Raw genomic sequence first — 5,581 nt, 5'->3', positions numbered from 1 at the left:
CAGTTCTCTTTGTGGTAGGACAAGTGGTTAACATCCGACAAGACAATGGCTGCACGCTAGCATTTACACCTCTGGACGGGACACAGCAGCCAACGGTAACACAGGCAGTCACGAGAAACAGCAGCAAAAATGGTAGTTAGTTCATGTAATAGACCCAGAAGACAGGGACCTAGATTACCAAACACAGGCAACGGAAACCTGTCCCACGTTCCAAATAGCGTTCTCTTGAGATCCAAATGGAGCCTAATTATAGATTTCTAATTTAGATGCAACAAAAAGTGTTTGCTACAACATAAATTTCCTCTTGGCTAGCTAAGAAGAAATTAAGGGCTATGCGATTAGCCAAGACAATGTAGCTAATGAATTTAAATTGGTTTGTGAGGTTTCTGGAGCCGAAGTTGTATCATTTATGATATTCACTAGGGTCAGAGATAACATTCACGCCACCTTTCCATCTATATCATCCCTATTCTAGACCGCATGGTAATTCTCCCAAGCAGCCTGTGTTTGCCTCCTTGGGAAGGTTTCTGGGCATTCTTTTCAGGGAACCTCATAAATCCATGGCCTGGCGCCTCATCTCCTCTGGCTGAGAAGGAGAACAGACTGAGTGCAGGGAGGCAACTGTCAGGGCCAAGAAGAGCAGTGACCTTCTTGTTAAAGAAGGGCTGACTGAAGCTGTTTCTGTTCGGGGTGAATTTTCCTAAAATTATCCTCTTTGAAATTATATATTCGAGTTTAATGTTTCAAACCCCTGATTGATTGCTCAAGTTGGAGCTGTGATGACAGTGTTGGTGTTCTTCAAGAGGCTGCAAATGCCAGCTCTTGCGAAAATGACAGCACTTGGAGAAATAATCAGGTTCACTGCACATCTCTCTTCAATGGTGAGCTTATCACTGAGTTCACAAAACTACCCATGATGGCCTTTCTCCCACAGCACTGAAGGTCTTTTATTGCTAACTAAAACCCTATGGAAAAAAATGAAGCATTTCATTTTAACTTCCTGTTGGTGTCTATTTTCCTTTCACTAGCCATCTCATCACACACGTACAAATATTTTGCTTGAAAATAAAGTATTTCCATATGGTTTGAACATCTCTGAAAAGCAGAGGGTGGGGTAGATGACTTCCCGATGTCCCTTGGTGTGTTGGAATGTTACGATTCCTGGATTCCTGAGCCGGAAATAGCCAAAAATATATCATATGCTATTTCTGCCATATATGAAGTTAATCAATATCACAAGTAACAACCATACATCAGGATAGTGATCATGTGAGTGCTGCTGCTGCTAACGGTGATCATGAAAACTTCTACTTTGGTTTGGAGTGGGGAGTAGAAGGTATAAGACTCATTTGAGCTTAATTTCCAAAGAACTTGATGAACTTTGATTCCTCTTATTGGAAGTTGGAAATGAAAACAAATCACAAGTTCACAGAGGGAAGGAGCAGAGATGGCTTAACATTAAGGCACTGAGTTTTATTTAGTTGCAAAATAAGGATTAGATTCAGGACCTCTGGGCCTAAGATCGGAGAAGGCGATGGCATCCCACTCCAGTACTCTTGCCTGGAAAATCCCATGGATGGAGGAGCCTGGAAGGCTGCAGTCCATGGGGTCGCTGAGGGTCGGACACGACCGAGCAACTTCACTTCCACTTTGCACTGGAGAAGGAAATGGCAACCCACTCCAGTATTCTTGCCTGGAGAATCCCAGAGACAGAGGAGCCTGGTGGGCTGCCGTCTATGGGGTCGCACAGAGTCGGACATGACTGAAGCGATTTAGCAGCAGCAGCAGCAGCAGGGCCTAAGATAAGGGTAATATATTTGAAATCAATTTAAGGATTGATAACTTTGGGCCCCCAAAAGTTTCACTTTATCCTTATGAAAATGACTGGCAAGAGCCTAAAATCTCAGAGGCACCTCATTTTCTGTAGAAGAAGGTGAGCATTCACTCCCCACAAATACAAAGGCCACATCCATGGAACTGAGTTGACAGTTGCGCATGGGACCATCTGGCTGTATTTATAATTGGTGTAATGAACAGCTCTTCGTTTCAGATGTTACAAGCAAGATGATTTTAGCACATGCTAAGTGAACATGAGGATGGACCTATCTAGTCAAATGATGGAAATGAATTTAATAATAAAAACCCACTAGGAGAAGCAATTGCTCATGTGGATTTTAAGGAAACTCGTCTTGCCATCTGCTGTTGCTAGCATTTTCAAGCACCATATTTGCCTGTTCTCTTCTAGAGTCCAGTGCTGCTAAGCTCTTCATATAGAACACTAGGCAGGAGAACAGAGTGATTGGAGGGATGGGAATGAACGTCAAAGGCCCTTTACTATCTCCAGACTGCTTTTACCAGCCAGGTAGACACTAACAATATAGGAACCAACGCTGGGCATCTCCAGGAAAGGTTTTGTCATGAAGGACAAAAAGGTGGACTTGGATCCACTCAGAGATCCCCAGGGCCGTCAGGCAGAGCTGCCTGACCACACCAGTGCCCCATTGCACCCTCCCTGCTCCACGCCCCTCCTCTCCAGTACACACAAAACCCAGATGTCATCAGTTCTAAAGACTGGGACAAAGAGGGTCTGCCCAGAGAACGAACACATGCCTGCAGGCATCATCTGATAGCCGTTTATAGTTGGCCCAAGCCCTGGAACAGTGTAGAAGCTCATAATAAGGGAAACAGGATTCTCATCACTAGGGAATCAGGAGTTGGTGGTGGTGGTGGAGGTGGTGGATGAATGACTTTGATATTCCTCTGTCAAGAGAGACGCTTGGGAGACAAGGTACTTAAATGCTCGTGGGTCGAGGTGGGTCCCACCCCACAAGCTGACAGCAGAGAAAGTGAAAATTTAGGGGACCGTGAGTACAGGCAGCAAGCAAGTGTTCCCCATCCCCTGAGGATCCGATCTGTTTGCAGTGTGTTTCCTGGAGAAAGGGAAATCACACCTCGATTCAAGCTTGGTACCGAAGGCAGTGTGGCCAGAGTCTGCAATGTGGCCAGAGTCTCCAGAGAGAGAGAACCACCTTGGTAACAGCGGGGGCTCAGTCCTACCTCAGGGCAGATGATTTAGACCTCCGTGGAGATGGTCTATGCATTTCTTTTGAAAAACAGAACTTCTGACAACAGACCCTGGCAAACAGCTTTAAACCCAGAGAGGACTATAGACTGCCGTCTTCGGGCCCCTTGTAGGCCCACACGGGAACCAGAGCAGGGTTCTTCCCAGACCTGTGCTCCACAGGGGCACAAAATGGTCAGGAAACAGCCGAAGAGAAGCCAGATAAGTTACATCTGCATGCTCTGCTCCTGTCCGTGCCTGGCAAGGAAGAACACCTGTCGGCAGTGAAAACCTTAATGAGGGGCTTCCCCAGGGGCTCAACGGTGAAGAACCAGACGGCCCATGCAGGAGACCCCGGGTTGATCCCTGGTCTGGGAAGATCCCACATGGCACAGAAGCCGCGGGGCAAGTGAACCCTAGTACCGCAAGTAGTGAGCCTGTGCCCTGGAGCCTGGCACCCCTGCATGCTGCAATGACTGAAACCAGATGCAGCCCAGAGCCCACGCTCTGCAACAGGAGAAGCCGGCACACTGCAACTAGAGGGTATCCCCACACACCACAACCAGGGAGCAGCCCACATTGGAACAAAGACCCAGCGCAGCCGCAGAAAAATAAATAAATGTTTTTAAACATGAGTTTCCAGGGCAAGGTCAGTCAGTGAGGGGATAACTAGCTGTTCACACAGCTCTATCAAGTTGGTTATTAGAGAAAGACCATGAGAACTGGGATGGGAAATAGCCTGGGGCTTGGAGACACAGTTCTTAAGTTTTTTGTCTGGTTGTGGTTTTGGTAGGAGTTGGCAGTGGGATAGAGGGCTCAAGAACATATATAGGGACTTCCCTGACAGCCGAGTGGTTAAGACTCCATATTTCAAATGCAGGAGATATGAGTTCCATCCCTGGTTGGGGAACTAAGATTCCACATGCCATGTGGTGTGGTCAAAATAAAGAAAAATTTTTTTAAAAAAACAACAATAAAAAAATAACATGTAAAATGAAAGCTACAGGTCAAACTTTTTCTGCAAAGAAATGCATATACACATGACTTGCCTTCAAATTCAGGGGGCTCACAGAAACCCTGAATCCCAAGTGTACACCCAAGGTCAAGAAGCCTTGCTTAGGAGGCATTCTTGAATGGACCAGGTGTGCAGTTTATTTATAGGATATAATAACCTCACTAGCAATTTCTCAAAGTGTGCCTCCTGCAGCATTTACGTCACATCCACCTGGTACCATCACCTAGTCCTTGCTGAAAATGCAGATTCCTGAGCCCCTTCTCAGAATTAAATAATCAGACTCATTCATTTTAGGGTTTGGGAATTTGCATTTTTAAAAGCACTCCAGTAGTATTTATACTTTATATAGATTAAGAGCTCCTAAGATTTGAGAATGGCCCTAAAAAGGTCTTGGGAGTCCAATCAAAACCCAAGGCTGATTTTTTTTTAACATGTCAGAAACTGATAACTAATTGATTGTCAATTGATTAAGGACCAAGAGGATGGGTGGAGATCAAGGTCGTCTGACTGAGAAGAGGGTGCCCACTGATACTGGTGAGGAGCTAACATTTGAGTTGGCTCATGTGAGTCCAGCATCTGCTTTAGTCCAAGCACTTGAGCATGTGGTTTATGCCATTTCCTTCCTCTCAATCATTCTTATATTCTAGATGAAGAGATCAAGGTTCAGAGAGTTAAAATAACTTGCATAGGGTCACGAAGCAAAATAAGGTGAGGAGCCCGACTCAATACTTCTGCATTTTTAAAAATTACACCAAACAATCTGCTCTTTATATGCCAAACTGGGAGTATACAAGAGAAGTAAATGCATTCATTATATTAAAAAATACGGAGCATATATTGTCTCCCCTGGTGAAGGAAAAGGTTACCCACTCCAGTATCTTGCCTGGAGAATTCCATGGACACAAGAGTCTGTCGAGCTACAGTCCAGAAGGGGTTGCAAAGAGTTGGACACAACTGAGTGACTAACACTTTGAATTTTTTCATACAATTCAGAGTCCCTGGAGGGGCTGCTAGAGAAACAGTGTTTTGAATCAGCTCTGAAGAGTCCATATAATTTTGAATTCATTCTACCTTATGTAGAGCCTGGGTTTAAACAGACCAGAATCTCCAAAAAATCCACCTCAAATATTTCTTTTGATAAGGAAAAATATTTATGGGTGACAGAGAGTGGAATTCCCAAACAAAGAAAAGCTTCCTGGTTTGTGAGTCCCCAGTTCTTCAACAGGCCTCCAAGGAGAAGGCAAACTTTGCTGAGTGTTCACCGAGTGCCAGCCACGGTATTAACTCATTTAATCCTTATCCAGACACTTAGGGTGAGGTACTGTTACCATGCCCGGCTTTAAAATGACATGAACCTGGCCAAGATGTAGCAGGTGGGAAATGGTAGAGACAGGATTTAGACCCTGAGAGTCCAGTGACAGCAGCTCTCTCTAACAATCAGCTACACTGACAACCTAGCCTGGGTGGAAATTTAGGGGAATTTGCTGAGTTCATTACATGGGAAG

This window comes from Bos javanicus, chromosome 24 (assembly GCF_032452875.1).
Source record: "Bos javanicus breed banteng chromosome 24, ARS-OSU_banteng_1.0, whole genome shotgun sequence".
NCBI lineage: Eukaryota > Metazoa > Chordata > Mammalia > Artiodactyla > Bovidae > Bos > Bos javanicus.
Note: the sequence above shows the minus strand (reverse complement) of the source record.